A 15,833-nucleotide genomic window follows, 5' to 3' on the forward strand; every position below is an offset into this window, starting at 1 on the left:
GCATTTCCTTGAGGACCTCACTGATCTCCTTTTCAGTTACAGGTCTGTTGAGATTACAATTATCCTCTCTGGATACCAATTTCGGTATGTGTTTAATTAAATTCTTCATGAAAGGTTCTCTACCTGAAAAGTTTTCCTTAGCAATGTCTCGAAAATGCTTTACTAACACTGCTTCTATCTCCTCATGGGCTTGATGAATTTGGCCATTCTCGTCCTTGATCGAAGAGATTTTGTTGTGGGTCCTGTTCGCAATGGTTGATCTGTGGAAAAATTTAGTATTGCGTTCTCCTTCTTTTAGCCATAGAACTCTAGATTTTTGTTTCCAAAAAACTTCTTCTTGTTTGCACAGCCTGTCCCACTCATGGTGATATTTCTCTGCTTGATCATTTTTGTCTTTGTCAAAGCCATTCTTGATCAGAGCTTGATTGAGTTCTAGGATTTTGATTTCCACTATTTTCTTACTTGTGAAAATATTTCCAAATTCCTTCTGGTTCCATTCCTTTAGCTTCTGCTTGATGTGTTTTAATCTTTTATGTAGCAGGAACATAGATGATCCTTGAATCTGCTGGTCTTCAACCCACCATTTTCCAATGTTGCTAATGAAATCCGGGTGTGAAAGCCACATATTTTCAAACCTGAACGGTTTGTTTCTTGGGGTGTCAATGCCCTTGATCTCCATTTGAATCGGCCAGTGATATGAGCCTCCAAAAGGAAGAATATCTGCTATTATTTCCTTGTCTAGAAGTAGGAGCTCTTCAGAGATCATGAATCTGTCTAGCTTGGAAGCTACTTGGGAATCCCCTCCTCTTTTGTTGTTCCAAGTGCAAAGACCATTGTTTGTCTCAATGTCTACCAGCTTCATGTTTTCTGAAAAACATTGGAAAGCTGAGGAATCTTTGTTTAGTGCTCTTGTACCCCCTTTTTTCTCCGAGAGAGATCTGATCATGTTGAAATCTCCTCCTATAACCCATGGTACCCCTGCGAATCTGCTCCGAAGGTCCACTAAGGAGTCAATAAACTTGATTTTGTCGTCTAACCTTTGAGGGCCATAAACATTTGTTACAAGATATGTGTCCCTGTCTCCTACAAGCTATATTACAACTGATAAATAATTCCTTGATGCCTCCGCATCAATAATACCTATTTTTTGGGGATTCCAGAGGATGAGGATACCCCCTGCTGTATTTTCTGCTTTGACTTCTATAAAATCATATCTGCTGAGCCACCTACTATGGATTTGTCTTATCTTTTGAACAGAGCATTTCGTTTCTTGAACAAAAATTATATCCGGAACTACCTGTTTCATTCTATTATTCAGCATTCTCTGTTTTCTTTTGCTGCCTAGACCTCTTACGTTCCAAGTTGTAAATTTCATAGTTATAGGTTGGTAAAAGAGTAACTGGTTAGATCTTTCATCTTACCTGAGTCTATCATGAGCTTTCCACATTCCATTAAAAGCTCGTTCTGCTTTTTTCTGCCCCTTTTTTTCCCCGGGTTTCTTGGAGCTAGTACTGGAGTTGATTTTACTACTTTCATTCCATGATTGTCCGGTCTTTCAATGCTGTTATCTTCTACCAAGCTCTTTGCCTGTGTTTTCCATAAGAATAACTGCTTTATTCAATTGCATTCTTCTTGTGGTAGAGACTCTACCCCACCCTTTGTTCCCTTACTCAAGAAACCTTCTAGATCTAGGTTTTCTCTGTCAATAATCTCTTGTAGCTCATTGTGTTCCATTTCTATCTCGCTCTGGGTCATTTCCTGATCCATATCCATCTCTGATTCACTCATCATGATCCCTTTCTGTTTATCCTTTACCTATTCCTGATCCTATTCTTCTTCATTTTCCTGCTTATCATATCCCTCCAACATTACTTGATTTTCAACTGCGGTATCTTCCTCCTCTTCAAGAACACGAAACTGATTCGGCCTCCCTTTTTGGACTTCTCTTGGGTGTTGATTTGGCCCTTCTTTTCCATTTTTTCCTTTGTGAGTTACCTTGTGAAATCCATCTGTTTCTTTCATTGTGTTATATTTGCTTTTGTTCTCTACCTTGCTGAGAGGGCAGTCTCTAAGAAGGTGTCCGTGTTCATGACATTTTCGGCATCTAAATGGAATATGCTCGTAGTCAACAGTCTGCTCCCATTCCTCATCATGAACCTCCAATATGACCTCGTTCGGAATTTCTCTAGATAGGTCCATCTCTACACAAATCCTGGCAAAGGAGGTATATTTACCTCTTTTTGTGGCTTCAAAAGTTTTGACATACCTTCCTAATTTATTGCCTATGGCTGTTAGTGATTCTATTTTCCAGTAATCCAGAGGTAGCGAATAGAGTCTTACCCAAACTGGGACTGAGGTAAACGTTTCCCGCTCTGGCAAGAAGTTCATCATCCATGGCCGCATGTAGAGCCCTGCTGCTGCATAGAAGTAGGGCCCTCCTTCAAACACTCTGTCTTTGTCCTCAATGTTTGCAAACACCACAGTGAAAAAACCCTTGGATCCTAGATGAAGATCAATGCTTCCTTTAGGTTTCCAATGGTATCTGATCCATGCTTGTAAAGCCTTTTCGGTGGGCCATAGTCCCATGAATTTGCATATGATTGCATAAGTCTGCATGTGCTCCCTGTGGGCCTACAGCTCTGGATTATTTAAGATAACTCTGGGAGTGATTTCAGCTTTGGGCTTGCACGGTCCCTTTTGTTTCCTGTCTTGTGATCCCTGTTTTTTGTCATTTTCCTCCTTGTCTTTTGTGCCATCATTCTCCTTCTTCTTGCTACTTTATGTTTCCTCTTCCCTAATTTTTCCTCCTTCCATCTTGTTACCTCTGCCTGGTTCTGGGGGAGTCATGCCCTTGTTAACCACTACCTCTCTGTAGGAGGGAGTGGAGCTCCCTCCTCAGCCGCCGCCCATGGAGAAAAACGCGCGCCGAAACCCTCAATCACAGTCTTCCGTTCTTCTCGCGCGCAGATTACCAACCACCAAAATTCCTCAGGCCACCTGTTGGAGAGGATTCATTCATTTAATTATAATATTATTATCAATAAAAAAATATTAGTATTTTATAATACCATTTAATACATTCTTAGATTATCTAATAAGTTTATAAAATTATTATACTAAATCTTATTAAATTATAATATTATAATAGGATAGAATTTAAAAAAAAAAAAAAAAATTAGCCAAACCATATTATTCAAATCTAAATATTAATCTTATAATGATTAATATTAACCCCTTACACTGAGTTATAACAAAGATAATCATAATTTAATATATAATATTAATATTTATAATGACTTTATATAGCTTCACTTCAATTTTTAAATTATTAAACTTAGAAAAAAAATCAAATTTCAAATCACAATTATTAAATAACACTACTTTTTGACTATAACACAACAACAAATAAATACAAAGTTACCATTAATCTCATCCAGTCAATGTTGAATAACAAACTAATACAAAGTCATAAATGATCTCAACCAACCATTGTTAAATAGATGCCTACACCAACTTGGTAAATCATATTCTAACTTAATGACATGTTTGGTTGAAGTAAATCCGGATAATGGGAATAAGTATGAATGTAACGAGTGTTTAATGGAATAAGTATTGATGTAAAGAAAATTTTTCCTATAATTATTAAGATAAGATAAGATATCAATAGTGTAACTTAAAAACTGCAAAATTTAATTAATTATTTTGTTTTTAATGGTATTTTTTTAAGATATAGTATTATTAATTATTTTGCAATTTATGGTATTATTGAATATGTAGCCAGATTCAAGTGAAAAGGAGATACTTTTTGCTAAAAAAAAATGTAGTTATTGAACAATATCAGCGAGGAGTCATCTATTGAGGTGGAGGAATTCTCTGGATGGTCAAAAGTGGTTGGATGAATTGTTTGGACGGTCAAAAGTGGTTGGAATCCAGGTAAAAAATCTCAAAAGAAATTGTAGAGACAGTATTTGAATCGTGTTTTTGATGGTGGAAATGGATTCAGCACCATTAAAAACATTTAAGACACCTAAAATTTTGAAGTTTAACAACTATAATTTGGATTTACAAAAATCTTTACCAGATTTTCTCTAAATATAACTAAAATTTCCATAATTTTCCAAAGCAATTCCTCAAACTAATTAGACTACGGCTTTTTTTAAGGCGATTTTGTTAAATTCTATTTTGAAAGCAGGAAGAACAGACAGCATGCTTTTACGACTTTGATTCGGTTTGCGTGGGGATGAAAAAGACTCATTAAGGGATTAAATTCTATTAAAAAGAATTCAATAAATTAACTCAATAACCAAATAATATTTATAAATAAAATGATAAAGTAACCCTTTTACTTGACCAAGATTGATTATATCTTATCCCTATTTGATTTAAATGATTAAATAAATTAAAAAAAGAATTGAGTAAATTAATTTAATAACCAATTTATAAATAAAAGGAAATAGAATAAGATTTAATTATATAATATATTATAATATAAAAATTATTGAATTATTTATTAAGAAGGAAATTGGTTACTTTGACTATAATTAACATTATAATATTATTATATAATCTAGCCGTTTTTATATAGTCGTTAATGGTCACACCTAGTCGTTTGGAAGATCTGTTCTCTTTATTTAACTTGCAGCCATGATCTGACTCCTCAACTTGTCCTGATGATGAACCACACTAATTTGGTTCGAAACGCGTCGACAAAGATTTTCTACATGTGATTTACCCTGAAACTCTTCTTAAAAAATATTATGAATCACAAAAACCTCAATTCAACAAAAAACTCTTCATTTAAAGTAAATGTTAAGGTAAACGTTGCCTCCAATGAATATTAAAGAAATTCTCTTTTCTAAGATTATTAGTTTAAAGCATTCAAAGTTTCTCATATTACACCATATTTGATTGGAAGCGTGGTCTCATGGTTAACCATGATTATTTTATTTGAAAATTGAAAATTGTTTTGGTTGTAAACTAAAACCTAAGATTTAATGCGAAGGAGGATGAACATTTTTTGAGCGGTGTAAGACGGTGTTGTGAGGTGTGCGAATTTTTTTGGGTTAAGCAATTAAAGATTGAGATCTTGTCATTAAAAAGTACAAAATGGTTGGTTTTCAAAGTGCTACACCATATTTATTTGATTTTTTTAAGTTATTTGAAATAGCTCATGTTTGAAATTTGAAAAAAAGAATTGTATTGAAATGGTTAATTTTTTAGGTGGGAGAAGCTAGAAACTAAAGCGAAAGTGTTGTTGAAGATGGGTGCGAAAAGAATGATATAAATTTACTCATGTTTTTGAAAAGTAAGTTTGCTTTTATTAAAATATAAGAAAATGAAAGCATGGATAATTTTGTTTCAAAAATTAAGGACCTCTATGCAAATCTCTTATTAGAGGTATATATGGCAAGAGCCTGTGGAGTAACATCATAAATCAAAAATATCTCAAAGGGCGGAGTATGGTCTACTGGTTCAGAAGGAAATCGTTGGGAATCAGGTCAGGTTCCTCCATATGGAAAAGCTTCAGAAAGATTCAATCCTTCTTCTTGGGAAACTTAAGATGGACTCTTTCTTCTGGTTCCTGTGTTTACATTGGACTTGACCCAACGCTGCTCAAGCTGGAATCGATGATCTCTCCTGACTTGCTCCTCTTCTTTCTTTCAAAAGGTCTTTTTACGTGGAATAAGCTTATAAATTCATGGATCTCACAGAACCCTGTTTGGAAGAATGGAGATGATTTATCCATTCCCCTCCCTCTTCGCCCCTTATGGGAATCGGCTGTCAACAGTTTCACAAGCAAAGGAATCTTGCAATCGGGTTCATCCGATAAACTCATTTGGTCCCTTGAGAAGCCCTCTCATTTAATCACTGTTGAAGATTTATATGTTGCTCTCTCTCCTGGCCATCCGCCTTCCTCTCCCTCCTTTCCTTTCAATTTTTGGAAAGCTTCCTGTCCACTTAAGATGATTCTCTTCTCTTGGCTTCTCTTCTCTAACAGAAATCTCTCCTGGGAGGTTCTCCAAAGAAAAGGTTGGCAGGGTCCGGGTCGATGTCAAATGTGTCTCATCGATGCTGAATCCAATCTACACATGTTCTTCCAATGTGGCGCAACATCTTCAATCTGGTATGATCTGTCCTTAAATTATGGTTTTACTCACCGGGTTTTTCCTTCTGTTCAGGATGGTTTCATGTGGTGGAGCGCGCAACGCCCCTCCTGGCGTTCTCTTTTCGTTATTACTTGCTGGTTCCTTTGGAAGTGGAGGAATGAACACATCTTCCAGAATTCCTGTTTGCCCCTTGACTCCATCTTGATCAAAATTTCGGGCTATATGCCTCCTGTGGATTAATATCTGTCCTGGCATCATATGTTTCCTTCTCATGTGGCATTATTGTTGTATCCAGATCTTTTTATATCTTGCTTTTGTTGGATATCTCCCCTGGAGATCTTGTGGCGCTATGCGCTCAATGTTTTGATCTTTCTTGACATCCATGCGGTTCTGATCCTATGATCCTATGACAGTATCTGATTTCTGAATATCTGCGCCTAAGGAATTTTGTCTTCTCATGTATCTCGACTTTTATTTTCTCTTAATATAAATCATGAAGTTTTTTCTCTGAAAAAAAAAAAATGATAAACTTGGAAATATAAAAGAAGTCGTATTTAACATGTTATGAATGGGTTTGTTTGTTGTTTGTGTTACTGTTTATTTTAAGTATATTAGATTCAATTTATTAAGATCTAGAATGTCCAAGATTTGTCTAAAAATCTCTCTAGATATGTAATATTTAATCTAGAACAAGTGACTATTATCTCACATATTATGAGATTATATAGTTTTAATTATATATTTTTTATGTCCGTTTTTTCCCATATTATGTTTTGTCTTTTATTTATGATTATATAATAAAAATTGAAAAAAAAAAAGATGTTTTACCAATATTTAATAAAAAAAAAATATTATCAACTTAAATATATAATCCAATAATTACTAATTCAACTGTAGCTTTTTAATTAAATTTTTAAATATTATTTTATATATATTATTATATATATATTTTTTATCACATTAATATTATTTTATATATATTATTATAAATTTTTATTTGTTATCACATTTCAAATTTCGTAATATATAATTTATTTTAATTCAACTTTCATAATATATAATTTATTTCAATTGAGTTTTCATTTTGTGTATTTCTTATTATAAATTTTTAGTGGGATATTGTTTTCACTTTTCTGTAATTTTTTTAATATAAAAATTGTAAAATACAAATTTGGATTTTTTTAGTTACAAAATTTGGATTTGTGAGATAATTTATTTCAATTGAGTTTTCATTTTGTGTATTTCTTATTATAAATTTTTAGTGGGATATTGTTTTCACTTTTCTGTAATTTTTTTAATATAAAAATTGTAAAATATAAATTTGGATTTTTTTAGTTACAAAATTTGGATTTGTGAGATAATGTCTCCCATCTAAGGTTTGGTTTGGAAATTATTTGAGAGATTCTTAATTTGAAACTGTATTTGCAACCAATTTTGTTTCACTTTGTACTACCTAGGTTTAGGATTTTATAATATTTGTTATAAAAAGTTTCAAATTTATAAATAAAGTGTGATATTAAATTTTTAAATTTGTAAATAAAATGTTATGCGTACTTTTGCACTCAAATCATTTATGTTGTAATATTTTGGGGGAAAACTTTCTATCTCTATTTCAAGTGAAGAATACTCCACGAGCTGTGATCATAATTGTGCATCGGAATTTGATCCAATTCTAATTTAGCTTTTTCATCCCTATCGGCCGAGAATATTGTTTCTAATTTTGTTACTTAAAATATAATATTAGCGAACACGATAGAGGTTACACAAAATTAAAAAATTTTATTTAGGTTTTTTTAGTTACCTTTGAAAAACACTATATAGGCTCCACAAAGTTTAAAATTAGAACGATATTTACGGTTTTTAATACGTTATTTCAGTAAAAAATTGTGAAAATCATTAAAGCAAAAATGGTTTTTGACCTGCATTACATCATTAGATTGCCTTTAGTTCTGCGTACAACTTCCTAATCTAGATTAAACTATTAGACTTGACATAGTCTTCGATTCGAAGATTAAGAATGATAATATTTAAAAGTGTGTTAGAAATGTAATTACCACAGTGAATGTAGCTTTACTCTTCAGAGAATTGCTTAACAAATGCAATTACCATAGTGAACGTAGCTTTACTCTTTAGATATTTGCTTATTGTGTGAAGTTAAGTGAATGTAGCTTTACTCTTCAGAGAATTGCTTAACAAATGCAATTATTATAGTGAACGTAGCTTTACTCTTTAGATATTTGCTTATTGTGTGAAGTTATGTAACGATGTTTATTTCTTAAATGTGGTTGGTTTCTTGATAGACTTGATTTATGTTTGAAGAAATTTTTTTGACTTTGACTAATAAGAATTCTAATCTCTTGTTTTTTGGAAATTTTTACCATACAAATTTCTATCTATTTTTATTTGTGAGATTCAATTTCTTATTTATTGTGCATTTTTCTTTCTTATTTAATTAATATTTACAGGCTCTAAATAGCAATCAAAGCTATAAGATTGTTAGTCATGCATGAAGGAATCTCTTTCCTCATTCAGGATTTCAGTATCAATGGAATGTGACTCTTTTCCATGGCAAGGCCTGCTAGCTCACTGAGCTTCTGTTCTATATGAATGTGTATTATCATGCAATCCTTAGTTGTTTTGTTACTTCTGCGGCTGAATGTTTCTGTATCAAATCTGATAAGTAAATATGGTTATGTTTCTGCTTTAGGTTTTGATGAACTGAAAAAATCTGTCCCTTTATATAGTATCTGTTTTTGGGCATCTCATTACCCTCTAAAAAATATTATGTATTGCAGATTTTTATTTTCTTAATATAAATCTATGATAGTTTTTTTCCTTAAAAAACAATAAAATTGTAAGAGCCAAGACATAAAGAGAGTAATATGTAAGTTCGTTTGCTACGCATTAAGAAATATAGAGTCCCCGCGAGGGGATTTGTTTAAGCCGTCGAAAGTTAAAGGAGTTACGTGTGCAGAAAAGCCGACTCAAATTTCTTAGGTGTGAAGATAGTGAAAAGCTATTGTCACCACTGAGATATAAACAATTACGGTGCCGTAGGGATAGCCAATCCTGAAGCTGAAACTTATAATCTATAGGATTATAAGTGGAATATTTGTCAATTTTTATGATTATGATTTTTGTAAATAATTTTTTATTTTGTAGATTATTTTTAAAAAAAGAAAATAGAAAAAATATATATGCCAGAAAAATAAATGAAAACAAAATAAAACATATGGAAAAAAAATAAAAATTTTAAACAATGTGTATTTACTTAAAATGTTATATTAGAGTAAAATAAATATGTTTAATGGTTTAGATTATTTAAATAAAGTGTGTTTAAGTTAAATTAAGTATTTATTTAATCACACAGAGTAATCGTGGTTAAGTTAGTTTTTAATAAAGTAAATGCAATTAGTATAATCATATTATTAAACCGTGATTATATTAGTTTAAATAAAGTTTTGTTGATACGACAGTTTGTCGTTTTGTAATAAAGTTGGCGCAACGATGAAGGACCATGATCTTACTCGCCTACATCAACGACTGTTGATGACTTCAGAACTCCTCCCTCCCCCACCCCCCAACGCCCCTCGGACAGTTAACCAAGGGAGGGTCCAAAAAGTGGTCTCTTCGAATAGCATTTCTGCTATGTGTCGTCCCCAAGCTCATTTCAGACCCCTGCCTAAAATTGCTTACCATCCCTCCAGCCTTCCGAAAACAACTTTTCTGCCTCCCTCTTAAAAGGACCGTTGACCCCGTGCTCCCTTGCTCCACTCCTATTTCGCCAAGTGGCACCTCCCATCCCCTCTCCGCTCCAATACAATGTTACCACATGGCACTCCCCATTCGCTCATCTCCTATCATTGTCACATCCGTCCCCGCTCCAATCCAATGTGCTTCTGCCATGTGGCACCTCCGTTGCACTCGTCATGTAACCCTTCCAGCCATACCTGTTCCCAGAATAACGGACCCACTCCATTAAGCGGCCTAATCATAATCAAATGGTAAATAAGTTTGTGTATTAATAAAGCATCCACCCATGATGTTAGCCCTTCCTTTGTTGTTTCAAGACACCGACGGACCAGAAACATGTTCCAACGCCCAGTCAACAATCAAACTACTACAATGGCCAGTCAGCCATCAAACTGCTACAGTGCCCAGTTAACAATCAAACTGCCACTGCAACTAGTCACCCAGACACCAGTTTTCATCCAGCCAATTCCCGAGTAATTCCAATTTCATGTTCTTCCCTTTCCAGCATGGCTCCTAAAGGCAAATTTAAAGCTACAGATGAAAACCCCCTTCTACCCCCTATAATTGATTTGGACCATCAACCACTGGTAGACCAAGAATATAAAATCCTTGAAACCAGTTGTGAGTTTGACCTCTATGAACTCCACAACTAGTTAAAACAGAATTTTATTGATCTTAGTGATGAATTGGGTTTGTGGGACTCCTTCCTACCCCAATTCATTTTTCCTCAAACCCACCATTTCCCTGAATTCGTTTCACGGTGTCACTTTCGGTGCATCCCCAGTCATAGGGCAATTCTGGCTGAAAACAATGATATCCTTTTCACAATTACCATTGATTCCATTTCCCAGATGCTGCAAATTCAGAATTCTGCCCCTCTGAAACCTTTTTCAGTAGATTCCCTCATGGAACTCTACAAGAACCTCACTTTCCCACACAAAGCAAAGATCTTTGAAACATTTCTCCCTAAGGATGCTCAATTGCCTAAGAAAAATCCCCCCTATTCATCTTCCATGTTCCCTGAGATGACCAAACAGATTATCTCCATTGTTTCTTGTTTACTGGGCTATCAATCCGATCAGTGGGTTGATGAGGCCATCATAGGATTTTTATCAGTCTTCTCAACAGGTGAAAAACCCTCCATCATTTTCAACTACAGTGAGTTCCTAGCAGATGTCATCCATGAGCAGTTTCTAAAATTTTCTATAGAGGGAACCTTTAAGTATGCTTTAGTTCTAGTTTATTTATTTTTATTCCATCAGGTAGACAGATTTCAATTTCCCTTACAGAAATTGGATGAGCAAGGAAATGCCCAATTTGTAATTCATTAGACTTCCTTGGTAAGGAATCATTCCAATGAATTTACCTTCAATGAGTATGTTGATCAATTTTTATATACAGTCTCTTGCCTATTGAATAGTAATGTTGAGCCAAGGATAGGACCTGAGATAAAAATGTTTCTTCATCTCAGTGAGTAGACCAAGACAGGTGACTGGTTCTTGTACCGAAAGTACACAGAAATTAGAGTGTATGGGTTTGAATTGCCACCATACATGTTGCCCAAGTTTGTCCCATTGAGATTTTTCTCACTAGAGTGTATCAGACAAACGATTAACATAGATGAGTTGCACTTTGTAGCAGCCAAGAAGAAATTTCAATTAAAAATAAAAATAAAAAAAAAATTGGCCCATTTATATGCAATACCATGGCAGAAGCCAAAGAAGCAGATATCCTCCTCAAGCAGATGAATTTTAAGTTCAGTTTCACCTGGTCATATGACCCCTTGGGAATAATTTCAAAGTTGAGAGTAGAACAAAAGACTACTCCCTACACTCATACTCTTAGGCTAGAAATTGAAAGATACATGAACCAGGATCAATGGTAGGAGAATACTTTGCAGGAGGCAGAAGAACAGGTTCTCTCAACAACTACAACACAGACTCCAACACCACAGGAGAATAAAAACAAGAGTCCAAGGGAAGATATTTCCCCTACAGTGACAGAAATCCAGGAGAAAGAGTTTTTGATTTACAAGAAGAGACAAAGGACCAATCCAACAGAAGAATCATTTCAAGAGGAAAATGTACAGTCTACTATTATTTTGATAGGCCCCCATACTTCTACCAGGAATGAAGATATTTTTGTAGGATCTCCATCCTCTTCGGCCTCCCAAGAGCCATTAGATACCTCTTAGATGGGGGAATTGGTTAATGACCAAGTTGAACCAAATATATTTTCCAAGTATAAAGAAATTAAAAAGAAGAATGAGATGCTAAAAGCTACAACCTATACACAATTTTGGAAGCAGACAACATCCTCACAGCATAGGCTACTCTCTTCCTTTGACACAGAGAAAGGAAAAATGCAAATAGCCTTCCTCCACGCTGAAGTTCCTTTCCCTAAAACTCCAAAAGATTACAAGAAATCTGTCTTTTCCTTCAATGTTGATCAAATTCATCCAATTGATCAAATAGACTTGCATAAGAAAATAGGGGAGATGTTGTATTCGACCTTGAAAACTTCAGCAATGGCAGCTTCTAGGCTGCAAGCTTCTGTCAACAACATTCAGTCACAACTCAAATTAGAGAAGATTTCTTCTCTAGCTAAAGACACAAAAATCAAGTCTTTAGAGGATCTAGTAATTAAACTGGGATATGATCCCAGCAATGTGAAAGTTGCAGAGGAGATCATTAGAAGGAAGAATGTTGACATTGCAACACTCAAGAAACAACTCAAGCTTCCCTCCACAGAAGACCCACAGACAAAAGAAGTTGGACAACTAGAGAAAGAAAAGGAAGACATGTTCAGAATTATTATTGAGCAAAGTGGATAGATCAAAGAAATGGAGGTTGAGATGGAGAAATTGTTAAAGGAAAGAGAACAATCAACACAGTTGGCATCCATTCCACTCACAACAGTTCCTATTGCATCTACATCAGTAGCAGGGGCATCCACTTCAGCAACCATCACAATTGAGGCACAATCTATAGATTCTTCAGAAGAACTAATCAAAGCAATGGATGACCTATCAATTAGAGGACAGGAAATTGAGAAGCTGAAAACTCAGCTAAATAATCTCCAGGAGCAGAAGTTGAAAATTGACAGTGTGTACCTAGCAGAGCTGCAAAAGACTCATAAATTAACTCAAAAAAATTGAACAGTTGGAAAATGAGTCTGCAATGGCACAAACACTTGCATATGCAAAGGAAAGTATTTGGATAGAAATAAATGAGGCCATGACTGAAATATGGCCCTCTATTGAGATTATTTTTTAGCAGGAGGAATTAGTACAAAGATCTAAAGAAGTCATCGAGGAGGTGAAATAAGATTTAGGATAGAAGCCACGTGAAGCCACTTCTATGATCAGGATTCTCCATTCAAAGACTAAAGAGGAATTAGAAGAGTTTGAAATTGTAGACATGACATAGACAATTCTGGAGGTGAGGAGGGTCCTTACAGAAAGGAACTTGATGCTTCAGCTGGAAAATGAGTGCCACAATTTGGAATCCAGCATTTAGAAGTTCCACAGGAAATTTAATGTTCTAAGTCTAAAGGGACACTAGGTTTGAATGGAATTGGAGATAAATTGATCAGGTTAGATGATTATCAGAGGAAGTTGTATACTATATCCAAGGATAAGTCAAAGTTTTCCACCATCAAAGGAAGCATCACACGTGTTGTCACTTCAAATTGCACCAGCAGCACAAGTGTTGTAGGAGATATAGAAATCCCCCTAAAGACAGCCTTTGCGTTGATTGTAGACTAGTGCCTAGGACATCTTAAGTAGAGAAGTGCATGGAAGATTATGAGTGGGTTTTCTTGTGCACTCCAATTTTCAAGTAATGAAAATAAGAGGGGCTTGGTTCAATAGGCCTTCATTAAGGTAGATTCAAGATAATAGATGGATCCAAATGCGGGGGGTATATTGGGGCAATATCAAAGGGAAATGGTTTCATCTGGTGGCCAACACACAACAATGAGACGGATTAAAATTGAAGTTGTAGAAATGGTGGAGAGGAGGAAAGGAAGGATGGAAATAGATGCATAGGGTTGTAACAAACAAAATCATAAGCAGCAATGTTCCAACAGAAAAGTGGAATTCGATGTATAGGGCTGTAAACAACACAGAATGTTAAGCAAAGATTTTCCAACAGGAATATGGAAAAGGAAGGAGGTGCAATGATAGAAACAACGGAGTACTTATTGAGGTTTCATGCCTATAATATGTGTTGAAAATAGAAACAAGAAATGTTAAAAATAGAAATGCTAAAAATAGCATTCAGTTTATTCCAATTTTAGATTGTCCTTGAATTAGAATTGTGAATTAAAATTCAAATTTAGTCTCACCGGCTGCTTGAAAAATAATTAATTAATTCATCTTGAGTTAATTAGTTGGAGAAATTCAAGCTAGAAGTCTTTGTGAAGTCATGCAACAATTATTTCCTAAATTAAGGAGATCATCTCTTAGTTAAGGAGATAAGGATGAGTTATAATTGAGTTGTAATTAGTTAGCTCAGTTAACTGAGTTAAGTCTAGTTAAATTAGTTCCAAATAGTTTGAGGAACTAATTGTGAGTCCAGTCAGTTAATGCATGCATGCATCCAACTAGTGTACTCCAGATAACTAAATATTCTCTCATCCATAACTCATGCATGTCTATTCTGAGAAAGACCCAGTTGAGATTAAAGACAGGGACATTGTACTATCAGTTGCATGAGTTTTCCTATAAAGGAAACTCATCCATGCAGAAGGAACAAGGTTCCTTGAGGATTGCGCAGTTTTACAGGTTGTGAGATTAGTGTGAGTGATCAGTGTTACACTTGGTAATAGTAGGATCACCCAGGAGAAACTGCGCAAGGAAATAAGAGGTTTAGAGGACAGAGGGGAAGGCTTGTGAGAAGCTTTGTTTGCCTGTGAGCATCTAGGAGGATTGTACTAAGAGTTGGCTAGTTGTGAGAGCTAAGGCTTTGTGTAAGATATATTTCCACCCTGTATGATAATACAGATAGCGGGGTTTTTAGCTGAGGCTTTCCCCAGAGTATTCTTCTATGTTTCATGTGTATTGATTCCTCTTCTAGTTATATGTGTTCAGCTCTGATTCAACTCAATATTTAAGCTTCCGCAAGTTTAATAGTAGAAGTAGATTAAAGTATTTTGCTTTAGTATATTTCATTATTAGGCTAATCTACAGTTATATTTTCTACATAGATCTCGGAGGTAGATTTGTAGAGAATTTACAGGAAATTCTACATGGTATCAGAGCAAAGGTGATTGAAGCTGTTAATAGTATACTGAGAAGGGAAATTCGAAGTTTGAAGTTCTTGGTTGCAGGTGCAAGATCGAATTCTTATCATACTTCTAAGTTCACCAATGGCGTTCTATGGCTTGAGACTCGAGTATGCCTTGGATGGTAGCTCAAATTACCTAGCATGGAAAGATCGCATGGAGGTTGTATTAGAAGACAACGGCTTGAAGGATTTTATTGATCGAGAAATCCCAAAGCCAGCTTCAACTAATGCACAAGAGTTGGCTGAATGGAAGAAGTGTGTAGCGTGGGTGAGATGGATCATCGTTGAGGGAGTTCGAGACCATATTGTCTTGAGTCTCCATGGGAAGGATACTCCATATTCAATGTGGAATACATTGAAGGACCTCTACCAGAACAGTAGCGACCAGAGGAAATTGGTGCTCAAGAACAAGCTTCGAAGAATCAAGATGGAGAACGGTGATACTATTTCCACATATCTGAAGAAGCTCACCACATGTAGAGATGAGCTTGGAAGTGTGGGAATAACTATTGTTGATGATGATATGGTAAGCCTCACTCTCCTTGGCCTTCCAAAGAGCTGGAATAGCTACGAGGACTCTGTAAATGGAAGGGAGAAACTGTCGGATTGGGAATGACTGTGGTCGAATCTCATGCAGGAGGAGATAGGGAGGAGCACACGAGATGGTTCTTCATCCAAGGATGAT

Source organism: Pinus tabuliformis, chromosome 6 (assembly GCF_031772625.1).
Source record: "Pinus tabuliformis cultivar Carrire ecotype Pingquan chromosome 6, CPIR1, whole genome shotgun sequence".
Taxonomy (NCBI): domain Eukaryota; kingdom Viridiplantae; phylum Streptophyta; class Pinopsida; order Pinales; family Pinaceae; genus Pinus; species Pinus tabuliformis.